Source organism: Coregonus clupeaformis, chromosome 24, assembly GCF_020615455.1.
Source record: "Coregonus clupeaformis isolate EN_2021a chromosome 24, ASM2061545v1, whole genome shotgun sequence".
NCBI classification, from domain to species: Eukaryota; Metazoa; Chordata; class Actinopteri; order Salmoniformes; family Salmonidae; genus Coregonus; species Coregonus clupeaformis.
In genome coordinates, this window is record NC_059215.1 from 57284030 (window position 1) to 57303339 (window position 19310).

The 19310-nt window shown below is 43.1% G+C and overlaps 1 long non-coding RNA gene across 1 annotated transcript; it reads left to right on the forward strand.

Annotated features, from left to right (window-relative positions):
* Nucleotides 1-1259: 1259 nt before the first annotated feature.
* LOC121538665 lies at nt 1260-1885 on the forward strand. The gene is made up of 3 exons (XR_005995216.1): nt 1260-1327; nt 1534-1673; nt 1772-1885. It is a non-coding gene; the product is annotated as an uncharacterized LOC121538665 (long non-coding RNA).
* Nucleotides 1886-19310: the final 17425 nt, after the last annotated feature.

Sequence of the window (19310 nt, forward strand, 5' to 3'; positions counted from 1 at the left end):
CGTAAATGCCTTTGCTTCTGGGTATGGGCTCCTTATGGAAGAGACGACACACGCAGGGATGAAACGTCGTACACCTCATCCAATTCTCCCTTGTGCTCATAGGGTGAACTGGCGATAAACTGCCAGCCTGTATGCTCTGCAAACAAAATCATAAGAAAAGTTAGTCTAATAACGAAACTAAATCACAATGTATTTATAATGAGCACGCCCCATTATTGGTTAGAATGAGATTTCATTAATCATGCTGTCTGCGATTCGAACTCAGGTCATCTAATCAAAAGGTAAATGTGTTACCATCACGCTAAACAGTGCTGGTGACAAACAGTATTATAGGATACTGATTATATATGTTGAGCACCTACCCACTACAGATATTACCTTGAAACAATTTATAATCAAGCAAAATTTCAGCAACTATTTCACTGGAGTAACCTCTTCTGCCAGGAAGTCCTTCATAAGGATTAGTGACACGTCCAATAAATACATCGCCATCCAGACAGACTGACAGGAACCTCTGACTGGGATTTTGTGCTGTATCGCCACTATCTCTCTACAACACACACACTCATACTCTCAAGCCATTATCTGGCAGCATCCGGACTCACAACAGTTTGTGTCACCGCTACGCCGACCCTCTAGCTGAGGTGTTTCCACATTTTTCTCTCCTGTCAGTGACGAAACAATGCCAATATGCCGATTTACAGTTACAGTTAGCTGCCGTTCTAAATCCTAGTGTTTCAATTCCCCTTTAAATTGCTCGACCCTCTCCACTGCAGCCTTGTCGTTGTGGATGGGGGCATACTCGCCCCTGTATTCTGTAGTCCACGATCAGCCCCTTGGTCTTATTGACGTTGAGGGAGAGGTATTTGACCTGGCAACACTGTATTGTAATATATTGTAATGTGTTACTGTCAGAACAGGATTGTCAGCGTGTAGGTTTTCATCATGACAGTCAGTCTGCCACCACGGCCAATACCCTCTTTTCAGCATTCTTCCATGTGCTTATGTGTGATGTATGGAATATAATGTTATTTTTTACCCTCTTGCCATTAGATAGGGTAAAGTCTGCATAAAGGCATTCAGGGTTTGCTACCAGTGTCTCTTCTTTATATTTATTTCTTAGCCTTTGCACTCCTACATTTTGCAGGGTATTCCACTTCTCTGCACTCTGAGCTTGGCTTGGTTTCCATGGCAACTGCTGATGCTCCCAACTGTCAAATGCTAGCTATTCTCTTATGTTAAAGGGGAATGGAAACACTTCAGGAAGTAAAGCTGAGCATGTGCTTGTAACTTAGAAACATCTCTATTTTGAGCTTGAACATTTTAGGTAACTTAATTATCTTGGTCTAGCTGATTCGTGACTTTGCTACTTATAGGCATACATTATCATATTATTCAGTTATGGACTACCAATTGTGAAATTATGTTACATATTTTCTCAAATGTTAGAGTGAAAACCTTTGGATAATAAAATGTAACTTTGTCACCTTGCAAGCTGATTGATAACTTCTACAATACCCTTCTATTCATGAGTCCCTTTTTTATGTGCTGAATGGTCATCGCTACTTGGGGAAGATGAGGACGAAGAGGATGAGATTGAAATGGAGGAGCCAGAAGAAGTTGGAGCCACCACATGATGCTGCTGCCTCTCAGCCAAGCTTTTTGACTGGAAGGTAACTGTCAATGGTGTATTATTGTTATGTACTATTAGGCCTATATATAAAATAGGTCAATGTTTGTTTTTATTCACACTCTCTCTCTCTGTCTGCAGGACACTGTGGTGGATTGTCAACTCTCAGACCTTTGTGAGGATGAGTGCACTATAGACATGTCAACTGTGCACCAGGCAATCAATAGCTGCCCCCACGGTGGCAAGGATAGGCAGGTGCTGGAGAGACTGGACAACATGCTGCTGAGGCTGCAAACAGGGCTGAGGGACAATCACACCCTCACCCTGACAGGACACCAAGAGTACATAGATATACATATCATACATAGGTACTAGTAAAGGGACTCCTAATATTCATCCAGTAGCTGAAATTGTCACTGGTCATTTCCCTTTTGTTGTGTGATTTTAATTTGTTCCCATTCTGACTCTTCATGTATTAGGCTATAGGCCTAGTGGAATGTATCTAAGAAGACATTTAAGTTGTAACAGCCAATTATTGTTATTATATGCCTTATTCTTATAATATTTTGTAATTCCCAGATCAATTTTGATGACAATGTCCTTGAGATTAATGTTGTATATAATGTTATGGTTATGATAGCATGTTTGTTTAATATACTATCCAGATAATAAAGTGTCTGATCACAGAACATTCCATAGAATTCTAGAAAAATATCACCAGTCACTAAAACGTCTGTAACTCATTCACAGTAAAATGTATTAATATTCTGATTTCAGATTATCAATCCTTACAAAATAAGGAAGACTCAATATGCTCTAAGTTTTTCTCTATCTTTATTAGGAAGTTGTGTAAATGGCAGTTGTTTGGGAAAAAAGCTTAGAATATAAACATTTTTACAGGTGTTTTTTCTTGACTGATTACTATTTGATTGATGTGGTGCTATTGCATGTCATATCATTTGAAAGGGATGTTTCTCAGCTTTCAAAATATGTATCATGTTTTCATATATGGTTTGACACCAGCAAAGTATGCTCATTAATGTACGCAGAGGTCATGGTCTCCAAAACTCTCCTACCGATGATGCAACAATGCCAATATGGTGATTTACAGTTACAGTTAGCTTGTGTTCTAAAGCCTAGTGTTTCCATTCCCCTTTAAAGCTAGCAAAGAAGTTCAATATCTGATATTTTAGTGTTATAAAGTCACTTTTTGTTGAGTTAAAATCCCACTCTTCAATTAGGAGTGGGGATCACCAGTGTTCTGTTCCAATCGTGTTTTCCAGTCTCTTTCCTGTGACTTGTTAGGATCCTCAACCACCAAGCTAGTGTAACACACTGTAAGAACTACTTTAGAGTTACTATGTACAATGTGCATACAGTCTATTTAGGTTTGAAAGGAGACTGGTATCTAAAGCAATGTTATCTAATAAGGCAAGGAAAAACATTCAGTATCTACTCAAGAAAGGATACTGCAAAGACTCAGTGATACACGTTTGAAGCGTATATTGTGGAAATAGTTTGTTTTATCTTTTTTTCCAATCAATGCACAACAACCGAGTATCAGAACCGCAATGACCATCATTCACAACAATACGATTTGGTCCAATACAGTAATCAAAACAAATAAGGAACTGGATATCCAATAAAAAACATGTGAGTGCACTCAATTATCAGTCCAGTTTCTACCACAATGTACCAGTCAAATGTCCCTCTATAAAGACGATGCGACGATGATGATTGTAGAAACTGTAGATGATGAGCCTCTCTGAAGATGGAAAAGTAGTTTGTAGAAGATGGCAGGTGGCGCTGGTGCGGTGGAATCAAAAGAGGGATACAAAAACCAGTCAGGATTCTCTGTTCATAAGCATCAAAGGAAAATGCATCCCAATTCCCTTCTGATTCAGCTCACTCTGATTATCTAAGCACTCAATTCTTATGTAGTGGTACATATATACTTTACAACTTTGTTTCCAGTAAGTTATCCAAGTTATCAACAATCACTATTTCTAGGTTTCTTTCTGGTTTACAGTTCACAGTTCGTGGGCGCTCTCTCCAAAGAAAAAAAGAAAGAGATCAGAGCCACAGCAAAAGATGTTGAGACTCTAGGGGTCGCCAACAAACTCCCAACCCATACAATTAATGTAAAGAGTTAGAGACTGTCGTTAGTAAAAAAACGTTAGGGACTTTCATAAATAGCATGGGCTACACTAGCTTCAAGCTTGTTTGTTTATTAGCTCTATTTCCTCTGTTGGGTGGAAAGTCCTTATGTTTCTTCTAGCATAATGAAATAAAGTTACTGATTTGTTCCTTATGTTTCTTTTGTCTCTTTATATTGTTAGGCAACTTTTCACAGTTAATATTGCATTATTTTTAGCTTTTTTTCTATCAGTCGAGAACGATTGGAAGCTGCTACATGTTTTCCGAGCAGAGGGGAGGCCATTCCATTTCTTAGCTGCTTTGAATGAGAAGGCCAATTGTGCAAATGTGGTGAACTGTTTGGGGATGCAACAGTCTCTCGAAGTCTCACGACAGAATTAGACATTCATCCATGTTTCTCAAACATCAAATTTCGAAGTTGTTGCAAATGTCACATTTCAAAGTATTTAAGGTTAAGTTAGGCATTAACTCTGAAATGTTAAGGTCAGGGTTAGGTTTAGGCATTAACTCCAAATTCTTAAGGTTAGGGATTAACTCTGAATGGTTATGGTAAGGGTTAAGATTTGGGATAGGCTTAAAACAAAAATATAAAAAAAACAACTTTCTATCGCTGGATTAGAATATGCAAATGTTGGTATCAGAGGCAGATGCTTACGCCCATCCGCCATCCCTGTCCACAACGCCCTGGCAAAACCGAAACCTAATTAAAGGTAACAGTGCTCACTGTTGCCCCTACTGACCGGTTTCCACGTCATCTCCTGACGTCCTCAGATACGGATGGACGTCGAATACGGACTTGTATCACGAGTGACCTGCTTGTACAGTCCCCCCTGGTGGAGGTTCTTGTTACCCTGCTATTTTGCTCGAAGGAGAGGTTTACAAAGAACCTCGGGTGGAGGTGCTAGATTGTGAGTTATCTTGAAAAAACAGGCAGATGTCTGACAACAGAATGAAGTTGTAGAAACTGAACAGGTTGAACTTGGTGATTATAATGCAGTGGTGGTAGTGCCATGGTTTTTTGTCCAAGATTTTCAGTGCTTCTTTGTGGAGTGATTTGAGAGGTAGGGATGTCTCACACACTTGTGACCAGCTGGTGATGCAGTAGGAGAGATGGGAGAAAACCATAGCATGCAAGAACATTCTGGAAGCCTCGATGGAGAGAGACTTTCTGATTAACCAGAAATTGGCTAATTTGTATTTGATTGTGTTTGGTCATTTTTTAAATGTTGTTTTGTTGTTGTTGAGGGTAGTATTAAGGATTATGCCGAGGTATTTGAAATCTGAGATACTGTTGATCTTCTGGCTGTGTATGATGATGTCGGGGTAGACCTGCTGCCGAGGTATTTGAATTCTGAGACACTTTTGATATTTTGGCCATGTATGAGGATGTCGGGGTAGACCTGCTACTTCTGATTGATGGAGAAATACATGGCCACTGTTTTTCACACATTTAGGGTGAGACAGGAGTCGTTGAGCCATTGTGAAACATTCTCCATAACTGATGTTAACTTGGAAGCCACTTGCTCAGCACACTTTCCATGGGTGTAGATGACCATATCGTCAGCGTACATCTGGATCTCCACTCCCTGGGATACAGAAGGAAGGTCATTGATATACTGTATAGGCTGAACAACAGGGGCCCAAGGATGGAACACTGGGGCACTCCCATTGTGCACCTCCTTACATTTACATTACATTTTAGTCATTTAGCAGACGCTCTTATCCAGAGCGACTTACAGTTAGTGAATACATTTTTATATATATATTTTTTTTTCATACTGGCCCCCCGTGGAAATCGAACCCACAACCCTGGCGTTGCAAACGCCATGCTCTACCAACTGAGCTACATCCCTGCCGGCCATTCCCTCCCCTACCCTGGACGACGCTGGGCCAATTGTGCGCCGCCCATGAGTCTCCCGGTCGCGGCCGGCTGCGACAGAGCCTGGATTCGAACCAGGATCTCTAGTGGCACAGCTAGCACTGCGATGCAGTGCCTTAGACCACTGTGCCACTTGATGGTGACAGGCCACTGTTTATCCGTACACACTGAACCCGTTCCCCTAGATAGGACTCCATCCAGTCAAGAGCATTTTGGAGAGGACTTTATGGTTGACAGTGTCAAACGCCTTCTGTAGTTCGAGGAAGACCGCCCCTACCACGCCCCCTTTATCCAGCTTGGCCTTGATCATCTCTAGGAGATAGCAACATGCTGTCTCTGTTGAGTGGTTCACCCTAAACCCAAACTGCATGGGGTGAAGAGGGACAGACCCTGTGTTCAGGTGTGCTGTGAGCTGTTCCACTACAACTTTTTCAGCAAACCTAGAGATGACCGGGAGTATACTGATAGGCCTGTAGTTGCTCACTTCCTGCTGGTCTCCAGATTTATGCACAGGGGTCACGATGGCAGTCTTCCATGCCTTCGGGAATGTACTTTCTTGTATTGATAAGTTGATTATCTGGTTAATTGGGGTGGTTAGGCTGTCACTGTACTTTAAAAAAAATACAGTATCAAGACCATACACATCCTTTGCTTTAGAGTTTGACAGTGAGCAGAGTACTTTCTTGACCTTTTCCTTACTAGTGCACTCTAAATAAAAAATGGTATGGCTGTCATGGCTGTGGATCATGGACAGGTATCTTGGGGTGAACTTTTGAGTCAATGAAGTCATGACTGAGCTGTTGTCTTGAAGCCTTCCATTGACTTTCAGTTGTAGTTCACCAGACTTGCCATGACCTTTCCCAGTAATTAACTAAGCACAAGATCATTGGAATATTGAAAAAGGTTATAGATTGGTTATAGTATGGCCATGCTGCTTATAACACACACCGCTGGTTTGACCGGTCAGGTCAAACTTAATCTCTTAATGGGAAACCTCTCAGGTTATTTGAGCTGCTTCCATGTCCAGTAAATTAGCTAAATTACCACACTGGGACTATCAGTAGTTGTAGTAAGCAGTTCGGACCAGTAGTGGGATCTATGTCCACAGTTTTATCCCTCAGCATGCGGGTTGTGAAGGTGTTACGATAGTCAAATAAACACATTGTGAAAAGCAGAGACCAATTGTGTGCTTCATTCATCAGTGGTTTCACCTGTACCTTGCAGAGGGCCTGTATAAGCTGCCTAAGACTACAGCTTGATGAAGACTGGGGATGTGCGGATCCTTTTGGTGCTGTGCAGGGATTTATACCCTGTCCCCTTGAACAGGTGATGTGATTTCTCACCTCCTCTAGTTGTCTTTATTTTCACCCTTTTTTCATTTACATTTCCTCTAGGTGTTGTTTAATGTCATATAATGAAATGCCAAGAAGCACTGACCTAAAATGGACACTGTACCCAAATTGGAAATTATAGCAAAAATACACTTTCTGTCAAACAATAACACCTTTTATTTTAAAGTTTTGTAATACAAGTAACTGGTTTAAATTCCCCAAAAGAACCATATATTTAAACATATTTAAAACAATTCTAGTTGATGTTGAAAAATATAATTTTTTGTTTGTTATGAATGTTTTGAACAGATTTAATGATCAATTTCATCCATAGGCACTTGTTATGAACATATGTCTGTTATTTATTCAAAGTGCTTTGTTTCTGTGATACTCAGAGGCTAAGAAATTGGCGATTGAGCTAATCTGACATACCGGTACGACCTACGATGGCTACCGATATGGGCGATATAGACGATATGGGCACCATTGCCATCAGACTTTTTGCTCTAACTTTGGAACGATATGGGCTAAAGATAACACACTCAACTTGGCATAGAGACATTGAAGCTAAATATGTATTTTCAAATGTTTGTTTTTTGTTGTTATAGTGGCTGGGGTTGCGCCATCTCTATATATTTTCAGGTTACCTGCCAAATTTGGTGCCATTATCATATTTTTGTTATTTTTTTACTATGGAGTCCACTAGTATTCAAAAGATAAATGTATTTCAATTCCTCCATATTAACACAGAAATCATGGTAAATTGTGTTTTTTGTTGGTAACTAGTTGACAAAGTCTTAAAATGCCAAAAGGATCAAAAACATGGTTTAGAAATTATGACATTTTTGACCACTTGGGGTCTAAATGTACCCCTTTTGGCACTTTTAGGGTTAAGTGTTTGTATGTGCGTGTCACGTCTTGGCTCTGGGGACTCTTATATGTTGAGCCAGGGTGTGGATTTTTCTATGTTATAGTTTTCTATGTTGTGTTCTAGATCGTTTAGTTTCTATGTTGGCCAGGGTGGTTCCCAATCAGAGGCAGCTGTAGCTTGTTGTCTCTGATTGGGGACCATACTTAGGCAGCCTGTTTGGCACAGTTTATTGTGGGATCTTGTTCCGTAAGGTTGGTTTTGGTGTTAACCTAGGACTTCACGTATCGTTTGGTTTGTTGTTTTGTTTGTGTGTGTACTTCAATAAAAGATGTACGGTTATCACGCTGCGCCTTGGTCCGCTTCATCTAACAACGATCGTGACATTTGGCCTCATCAGAAAGACCAGAGTGAACACTTTGTCTGAGATTGCTGGTGTTGTAAAGGACAGCACTGTGACAGGGCTCAACATCCCACAGCTGGTTGGACTGGAGGATGGTACGGTGCTGTTGGAAAGCTATGGCTGGCAACAACACCTGACTCCGTACTTCAGGCCGCAGCCACAGATCAAGCAGTACCGGCACTTCAGGTGAATATCATTTTCATTGCATTGTATGAGGTTATTCTTCTTATCTAAACTTGGGAGGTGAATTGATGTTATGCAAGGTTGTGATGTCTTCTAATTTATTTTTGTTATTTCCTGTTTTACAGCTTCGATGCTCTGGAGCCTGGTGTTGTTGTCGCCAAGGAGCGTTCGGACTCAGTCGGGACCAGGTTTCAGCTGCTGCACAACGCTGACATCCTTCCTCCCATAGATGGTCTGCCTGTACAAGCACCACCTGGACACAGCTAGACAAACGTATCTTTTTGAGAAGATCAGGGAGTTTTGCGACGAAGAGGCCATGGACATCACATGCCCTGCACCAAAGTCAAGGGCAGGACAGAAACAGGCTCTCCGAATATAGATTCCCTTGTTCATGCGTGGTTCGGACGGACCAGTCATCAGCACTATCTGCAGTGTCTCTATTCAAATGACTCTGTCCTAACGCACACGCCATACGTTGCTGCTAATATATATTTACCCCTGATTGTATGCATATAACTACCTCATCTATCACTGATATCGTTATTAATATTGTTATTCTACATACTGTATATTATTTTATTTATATTGGCACTATCTATTACTGATATTGCTACTATGGAGGTAACCATTTGGCTGTACCGTTTACACCTTCTGTAGAGACCCATCCACTTAGCAAGATGTGGCTGGGGGTTATAGCATTTATTTCACATGACCCATCAATTTAGACAAGTGTGTCTGGGTAAGCGTCATCTAATATTTATTAAATATTTTTATCTGGACACTTTCTGTTTACCTGGAATTTTTCCTTTTTGTAGGCTACTACATTTAGTCTTAATCTTTACTACACTACTCACTGTTTAGCACATTACCTCACATATGAATCCTTAAAGATATGGGTGGGGCTGTTTTAAGAGGGTGTGAACAATGCTGAATGGGTATAGACAAAGGAGAGCTCTCCAGTAGGTACCAAAACATTCAAAGGCAATTTTTTCACAAGTCTATCAACTTTCAAAGCAGAATTACTTTCCCATTGTTCCTCAAAGGCAGTGGCTCTGAGTCAAATTTTGTAGCTCTGAGTCTTGCTACATAAGACCGATTTGAGCCAGTCGGTCACATATACAGTGGGGAAAAAAAGTATTTAGTCAGCCAGCAATTGTGCAAGTTCTCCCACTTAAAAAGATGAGAGGCCTGTAATTTTCATCATAGGTACACGTCAACTATGACAGACAAAATGAGAAAAGAATTTCCAGAAAATCACATTGTAGGATTTTTTATGAATTGCAAATTATGGTGGAAAATAAGTATTTGGTCAATAACAAAAGTTTCTCAATACTTTGTTATATACCCTTTGTTGGCAATGACACAGGTCAAACGTTTTCTGTAAGTCTTCACAAGGTTTTCACACACTGTTGCTGGTATTTTGGCCCATTCCTCCATGCAGATCTCCTCTAGAGCAGTGATGTTTTGGGGCTGTCGCTGGGCAACACAGACTTTCAACTCCCTCCAAAGATTTTCTATGGGGTTGAGATCTGGAGACTGGCTAGGCCACTCCAGGACCTTGAAATGCTTATTACGAAGCCACTCCTTCGTTGCCCGGGCGGTGTGTTTGGGATCATTGTCATGCTGAAAGACCCAGCCACGTTTCATCTTCAATGCCCTTGCTGATGGAAGGAGGTTTTCACTCAAAATCTCACGATACATGGCCCCATTCATTCTTTCCTTTACACGGATCAGTAGTCCTGGTCCCTTTGCAGAAAAACAGCCCCAAAGCATGATGTTTCCACCCCCATGCTTCACAGTAGGTATGGTGTTCTTTGGATGCAACTCAGCATTCTTTGTCCTCCAAACACGACGAGTTGAGTTTTTACCAAAAAGTTCTATTTTGGTTTCATCTGACCATATGACATTCTCCCAATCCTCTTCTGGATCATCCAAATGCACTCTAGCAAACTTCAGACGGGCCTGGACATGTACTGGCTTAAGCAGGGGGACACGTCTGGCACTGTAGGATTTGAGTCCCTGGCGGCGTCGTGTGTTACTGATGGTAGGCTTTGTTACTTTGGTCCCAGCTCTCTGCAGGTCATTCACTAGGTCCCCCCGTGTGGTTCTGGGATTTTTGCTCACAGATTATCAGTGGTCTTGTATGTCTTCCATTTCCTAATAATTGCTCCCACAGTCGATTTCTTCAAACCAAGCTGCTTACCTATTGCAGATTCAGTCTTCCCAGCCTGGTGCAGGTCTACAATTTTGTTTCTGGTGTCTTTTGACAGCTCTCTGGTCTTGGCCATAGTGGAGTTTGGAGTTTGACTGTTTGAGGTTGTGGACAGGTGTCTTTTATACTGATAACAAGTTCAAACAGGTGCCATTAATACAGGTAACGAGTGGAGGACAGAGGAGCCTCTTAAAGAAGAAGTTACAGGTCTGTGAGAGCCAGAAATCTTGCTTGTTTGTAGGTGACCAAATACTTATTTTCCACCATAATTTGCAAATAAATTCATTAAAAATCCTACAATGTGATTTTCTGGATTTTTCTCAATTTGTCTGTCATAGTTGACGTGTACCTATGATGAAAATTACAGGCCTCTCTCATCTTTGTAAGTGGGAGAACTTGCACAATTGGTGGCTGACTAAATACTTTTTTCCCCCACTGTATATGCTGGAAGTAGAAGCCTAAGTGTTGTTGTCCATTAGTTTACTCCAATTAGGGGAGGGGTGGAAGGGTTAGGGGAAAATAATAAAGGAAATGGTGCAGACAATTACATTGATGGAAGCCACAATCTATCTGCAATCCAAACTGGCTTCCCTTGACACTTTCTTTTGGTGCGCCAGGACCATTCACAGTTGAGCTCACTCAGTTTAGCTCAACACTGATTGGCATTTTTTTCAAGGGAGGCCAAATGCTCGCTGGCTTCCCTTTTATTCATTGCTACGGGCGGCAACAATGTTATACTCTTTTGAACCAGATAGCATCAGATAGATGGCCTACAAATACAGAGACCGAGGGGTGCTGTTTCGCTCGCTCTGATGCTTTTTCCGGTGAGATACATTCAGCCTCTTGTGGATTTAAGGAAAATTGTGTAACACAGAGAGACTAAAGATAAATTATATTATATGTTTTTTTCTTGGTCAATTTTTTGTGGAAGCCTGGCTTCCCTTGGCATCCATGAATACACGCCACTGGCAGACTAATCCTAATTTGTTCTTGTTTTGGCCAGCAAATCAAGGTGGACAACCTCTCTGACATAACATTCAATATTAAAAATGCAGCAAGCTGTTGACATATTTGAACTTAATTCTCATCAGGGTGATCAACAACTACTGAAAAGGTGTCAGAGAGGGACACAGAGATGAATGTGAAGATTATCATCAACTTCGCATAGGATGGTAGGCCTGTCAGCTCTTGAACCCTCTCGGCGTTGTTCTTGAAACTTGCTTGATTAAAGGACAGCCGATCAATATTTTTTTGCAGGACCTTTTATCTCTCTCTTAGCCGATCGATCTCAGTCAGCAGAGATGTACGTTCAACTTCCAGGCATTTGAAAGTTCACTTGCAGATTGGCCGATCGCAAGTGCCTGCCTCTTCCTCCAAGCCTTCCCCTGTAGCTGCAGCCATGGGCATTCTTGTGACATCTGCCTCCATGTCAACCTCCTCTTCCTCCAAGCTATCCATGGGCATTGTCTTGACCTCAGCGAAAGTAATCTGCTTCATGTTATTCTCACAGTAATTAGTTCAGATACATTTTAATAGTTGCAAGACTGATGTAGCTAGCTAGCTAACTAACTAGTAATAGTGATATAAAAAAAATGATTAACCCCAATTTCGACTCTTACAATAGAGATAGATAAGCAGGTTATTTCATTGAAATGCAAATATCTAGTAGATAAACACGTATGGATGGCCCTTTTTTTGGCTGTAGCCAGTGTGATGCTTTTGTCTTCTTTCCTTCCCTCAGAGCCACTCTCCATGTAAAGTTAGCTAGCTAGCTAATGTTAGCTAGGTAATCAGAACGCAATTGTGGCTAACTGATGACAGTATTAATGCTGAACAAGTTGAATTTACTCAAGTTGATGATTTACAACAGACAGCACAGCTAGGTAGCAAACTGTGACAAGACCTACTAGACACGAAATGCGCACTGCACAACTGAGAGTGCTTCGTGGGCATCATGCAGAGAGTGCTTCATGGGACCACGCAGCCGTACCGCTCAGGAAGGAGACGCGTTCTGTCTCCTAGAGATTAACGTACTTTGGTGCGAAAAGTGCAAATCAATCCCAGAACAACAGCAAAGGACCTTGTGAAGATGCTGGAGGAAACAGGTACAAAAGTATCTATATCCACAGTAAAACGAGTCCTATATCGACATAACCTGAAAGTCCGCTCAGCAAGGAAGAAGCCACTGCTCCAAAACCGCCATAAAAAAGCCAGACTACGGTTTGCAACTGCACATGGGGACAAAGATCGTACTTTTTGGAGAAATGTCCTCTGGTCTGATTAAACAAAAATAGAACTGTTTGGCTATAATAACCATAGGTATGTTTGGAGGAAAAAGGGGAAGGCTTGCATGCCGAAGAACACCATCCCAACCGTGAAGCACGGGGGTGGCAGCATCATGCTGTGGGGGTGCTTTGCTGCAGGAGGGTCTGGTGCACTTCACAAAATAGATGGCATTGTGGAAGGCTTCCCGAAACGTTTGACCCAAGTTAAACAATTTAAAGGCAATGCTACCAAATACTAATTGAGTGTATGTAAACTTCTGACCCACTGGAAATGTGATGAAATAAATAAAAACTTCTCTCTACTATTATTCTGACATTTCACATTCTTAAAATAAAGTGTTGATCCTAACTGACCTAAGACAGGGAATTTTGACTAGGATTAAATGTCAGGAATTGTGAAAAACTGAGTTTAAATGTATTTGGCTAAGGTGTATGTAAACTTCCGAATTCAACTGTATATATATATATATATATATATATATATATATATATATATATATATATATTTAACCCCTTATTTTTGTTGGCACAAAACTACCTCCACACTTCCATTGATTTGTATGGGTTACCTTTAGACGAGTCCCGTGACACTTGTGGGGGTCGTAGAGCAAAACAAAGAATTAGTTAGTGGGCCAAACCGTTCGGATGCTGCAGATATTTTCGTGAGAAAACAGATTTTTGGGATGTCTCCTGGTCTGACAAACAGAGCTGTAGCTCTGCCCCTTTCCACCACAGATGTGGAAGGGCGACGTATGCTAATGCGGTGGATTGAGATGCAGCCCATGCCAAAAAAACTGATATCTCTAGCTTAAACTGACAGATTTTGATTTTGATTTTTTTATTATGTAACTTAGATTGACACACCTGTGCGTCAATGGACTGTTGGGGGTTATTAATGCTGGTAACCCGTTGTATAAAAGCAAAAATACACTCAAGTCCATGTGTTATTACATTTTTATCATGGCTCTGTGGTGGTCTACGGCAGTGGTTCCCAAGCTTTTTCGCTTACTATACCACCAACTACAGTTTGCTCTGCCCGGAGTACCCCTGTGCATTTTATCAGTAAACCTATGGTCTCATCAGTCTTCTCAAGTACCCCCTGTGGATAGGCCAAGTACTCCCAGGGGTCCTAATACCCTTGTTTTGGAACCACTGGTCTACGCCACTTAGCTTCGCCTAGTGTGTGTGCCAGCATTCTTCAGTGTGATGTGTGTGTGTGTGTGTGTGTGAAGGGGGGACATTGTCTGTGAGATTTGCCGTTTAAGATGAGAGAGGACGATTTTTTTCAGTTAATGAACATGGCCTTATTTCTATTACAGCATATTGGATGACTGTCATTATTTTTACATTCACCCAGGTCAATGTAACAGCGATAGGTTTAGCCTACTACATGATACTCACATTTTCCCTATATCCATTATGAGGTTGCTACAACCTAGCCTATGAATGAAAGTTTACAACATAGGTGCACACAGGTCGAGAGAAACATTTGAGGTGACAGACAATGACACATGGACAGACAGTGACACATTCAATACCGCCTTGCACACACTTGCCTGCATCTAGCTAATATAGTGAGTAATCAGTAGTCCAACAGTTGCAAACGAGAGTTTTTATTGGCCAAATTCAGGTATGTTTATCCCCTTTTTTGTTCCGTCTAAGAAAAGTTTTTCAACAGAATCGGCGGAATGAATACACCCCTGATCACGCGTAAACACAGTTCACTTTCATAACAGCCCCATTGCATTCCTTCTCGCATCTATGTGCTCTCCTCCTCTCACCTTTTCCCTTCGTCGCTTGTGGACGTCAATGTACAACACATCAGCTGTACGTGACCAGGCGAAAAAACCTTTCCAAGCCAAACCATATCATAACTGCTACATATGGTTGTCACCATATTAGCTAAAGTAATGTCGTAGTCAACATAGCTAATAGACCTAAGGCATTAGTAAACCTGCTACAATCATGCAGTAATGTTACAGCGTACAATCAGTAAGCAGTTTAGCACTTACACCGGCTGGCCCCGTTGGCAATAAATTAGTAAAACCAAAAGCTTACCTTGACTTGGAAGAGTTCCAGTGTTCCAGCTAGCATAGCATTCCTCTGTTTGAGCAGGGTGTTTCAGTAGGCTAAACTAGCTAGCTGCATTTGCTAGCTACGTAAGTAAAACTGAAATGACGAAATCTATCTCTATCTCTCTCTTGCTTCTCCTTCATATTGGAAGATATTAATTTGCTCAAAACTGTTAAACTATTGTGTTTCTCTCTCTTTGACATATATATATATATACACACACATATACATACACACACATATACATACATACATACATACATATATATATATATACATATATATATATATATATACACACATACATACACATGTGGTCCTCTGTAGCTCAGCTGGTAGAGCACGGCGCTTGTAACGCCAAGGTAGTGGGTTCGATCCCCGGGACCACCCATACGTAAAAATGTATGCACGCATGACTGTAAGTCGCTTTGGATAAAAGTGTCTGCTAAATGGCATATTATTATTATATACACACATACAGTGGGGAGAACAAGTATTTGATACACTGCCAATTTTGCAGGTTTTCCTACTTACAAAGCATGTAGAGGTCTGTAATTTTTTTATCATAGGTACACTTCAACTGTGAGAGACGGAATCTAAAACAAAAATCCAGAAAATCACATTGTATGATTTTTAAGTAATTCATTTGCATTAATTATTTAATTATTTTAATTAATTAATTAATGCACACCTATTAATTGAAATGCATTCCAGGTGACTACCTCATGAAGCTGGTTGAGAGAATGCCAAGAGTGTGCAAAGCTGTCATCAAGGCAAAGGGTGGCTATTTGAAAATCTCAAATATACAATTTATTTTGATTTGTTTAACACTTTTTTGGTTACTACGTGATTCCATATGGGTTATTTCATAGTTTTGATGTCTTCACTTTTATTCTACAATGTAAAAAATAGTAAAAATAAAGAAAAACCCTTAAATGAGTAGGTGTGTGTCACGGATTCACCCGAGGCTGCCCCTCCTCCTGGCTCGGGCAGGCTTCGGCGTTCGTCGTCACCGGAGTACTAGCTGCTACCAATCTATGTTTCTGTGTTCTACTTGTTTTGTCTTCATTGTACACACCTGGTTCCCATTATGTCTATGATTTGTTCCCTGTTTAACCCTCTGGCTCCCACTGTGTTGTGTGCGTGTTTGTTCTATGTTTGGTGTTATCGACTGGTGAGCGGGATTGTCCTCCCTGCTTGGAGTGTATGTTCATTTTATATTTACGAGTAAAGTACGTTGTCTAGTAGCTCTGTGTCCTGCGCCTGACTCCGTCCTACCGCTACACACTGACGCCTGACAGAAACACGCACCTCAAATGGAGTCAGCAGGTACATTCATTCCTTCCGGATCAGTGGAGGAACGCGTCCAACAGCAGGCGACCATGATACAGACTCTCGGCACAGCAATGGAGCGCGTGTTGAACACCATGGAGTGATGGGAGAGAGGGGTTTTTCCTACACCTCATCCAACTACACAACAACCCAAACCGCTGTCCACCCCTTCGTCACCTGGTCCAGTGGGATTCGGCTCTCGCTCCCAAGGGCATATGATGGTACAGCTGCCGGGTGCCAGGGTTTTCTGCTCCAGGTAGAGCTCTACCTGGCGACCATCCACCTGGCTCCCTCAGGAATAGAAGCGGCGTTGGTGCGTTATGAAGATTTCACCTGCCGCTTCCGGGTGGTATTCGATCCTCCACCGGAGGGGAGAGCGGCGGGGGAACGTCTGTTCCACCTCAGACAGGGGAAGAGGAGCACACAGGAGTTTGCACTGGACTTCAGGACCCTGGCTGCCAGCGCGGGATGGAATGAGAGGGCCCTGATTGACCACTACCGATGCAGCCTACGGGAGGACGTTCATCGGGAGCTGGCCTGCAGGGACACCACCCTTAACCTGGACCAGCTGGTGGATTTGTCGATAAGGCTGGATAACCTGTTGGCCACCTGCGGACGTCCGGATCGGGGTCCGTCCATTCCATCCCCCAGTACCTCCGACCCTACACTGATGGAGCTCGGAGGTGCTGCTCCCAGGGAGACCGGAAGGGGGGCCATCTCCTGCACCAACTGTGGCCGCAGAGGACACACTGCTGGTCGGTGCTGGGGAGGGTCCTCAGGGAGTCGAGGCAGCAGTCAGAGGACTGGTGGACCGTCCCAGGTGAGTAAGCACCCGACTCACCCAGAGCTCCCTGTTGCGCACATGTGTATTGACATCGAATTTCCGGAGTTTTCCCCGCATTTCCAGCATAAGGCGCTCATAGATTCAGGCGCAGCTGGGAACTTTATTGATCGTATGCTTTCCCGTAGGTTAGGGATTCCTATTGTTCCTGTTGATGTGCCCTTCCCTGTACATGCCTTAGATAGTTGCCCTTTAGGGTCAGGCCTGATTAGGGAGGTCACAGCTCCACTCTGGATGAAAACGCAGGAGGGTCATGAGGAGAGAATTAGTCTCTTTCTGATTGATTATCCTGCGTTTCCAGTGGTGTTGGGGCTTCCCTGGTTAACCTCTCATGACCCCAAGATTTCATGGCAACAGAGGGCTCTCAAGGGATGGTCACGTCAGTGCTCGGGGAGGTGTGTAGTTGTTTCCATAGGTGCAACTACGGTGGAAAGTCCAAACCAGGTCTCCACCATGCACATTCCCCCCTAATATGCCGATTTGTCTCTCGCCTTCTGTAAAAAGAAGGCGACTCAATTACCACCCCATCGACAGGGGGATTGTGCGATAAATCTCCAGGTAGGCGCTGCACTTCCCCTGAGTCACGTGTATCCTCTGTCACAGGAAGAGACGGCTGTTATGGAAACATTTCTCAGAATCTCTGGGACAGGGATACATTCAGCCTTCCACTTCACCTGTCTCCTCTAGTTAATTTTTTGTGAAGAAGAAGGATGGATGTTTACGCCCGTGCATTGACTACCGTGGTCTCAATCAGATCACTGTTAAGTATAGATATCCACTACCTCTCATTACTAGTATGACGGAGTCATTGCACAGGGCGCGCTTCTTCACCAAATTGGATCTCAGGAGTGCGTACAACCTGGTGCGTATCCGGGAGGGGGATGAGTGGAAGACGGCATTTAGTACCACATCTGGGCACTATGAGTACCTTGTCATGCCGTACGGGTTGATGAATACTCCATCAGTCTTCCAATCCTTTGTTGATGAGATTTTGTGGGACCTGCACGAACAGGGTGTAGAGGTGTATATAGATGATATTCTCATATACTCCGCTACACGAGCCGAGCATCTGTCCCTGGTGCGCAAGGTGCTTGGTCGACTGTTGGAACATGACCTGTACGTCAAGTCGGAGAAATGTCTGTTCTTTCAAAAGTCTGTCTCCTTCCTAGGGCACCACCTGTCCGCGTCAGGGGTGGAGATGGAGATTGACCGCATTTCGGCCGTGAGTAATTGGCCGACTCCAACCACGGTTAAGGAGATGCAGCGATTCTTAGGGTTTGCCAACTACTACCGGAGGTTTATCCGGGGCTTTGGTCAGGTAGCGGCTCCCATTACCTCCTTGCTGAAGGGGGGCCCGGTGCGACTGCAGTGGTCAGCTGAGGCGGACAGGGCTTTTGGTCACCTGAAGGACCTGTTTACCTCGGCTCCAGTGCTTGCTCATCCGGATCCCTCCTTGGCCTTCACAGTAGAGGTGGATGCGTCCGAGGCTGGGATAGGAGCTGTACTGTCTCAGCACTCGGGTACGCCACCAAAGCTCCGCCCCTGTGCTTTCTTTTCGAAGAAGCTCAGCCCGGCGGAGCGCAACTATGATGTGGGGGACCGGGAACTGTTAGCTGTGGTTAAGGCTCTGAAAGTGTGGAGGCATTGGCTTGAAGGGGCTAAACACCCTTTCCTCATTTTGACTGACCACCGCAATCTGGAGTACGGGGTACCTGAGGATATAGTGTCTGATCGGGGTTCCCAGTTCACCTCAAGGGTCTGGAGGGCGTTCATGGAAAGTCTAGGGGTCTCGGTCAGCCTGACCTCAGTGTTTCACCCCGAGAGTAATGGGAAGGTGGAGAGAGAAAACCAGATTGTGGGTAGGTTTCTGCGGTCATATTGCCTGGACAGGCCGGGGGAGTGGTCGGTTTTCATCCCCTGGGCAGAGATGGCCCAAAACTCCCTCTGCCACTCCTCCACAAACCAAATTGGATCTCAGGAGCGCGTACAACCTGGTGCGTATCCGGGAGGGGGATGAGTGGAAGACGGCATTTAGTACCACATCTGGGCACTATGAGTACCTCGTCATGCCATACGGGTTGATGAATGCTCCATCAGTCTTCCAATCCTTTGTTGA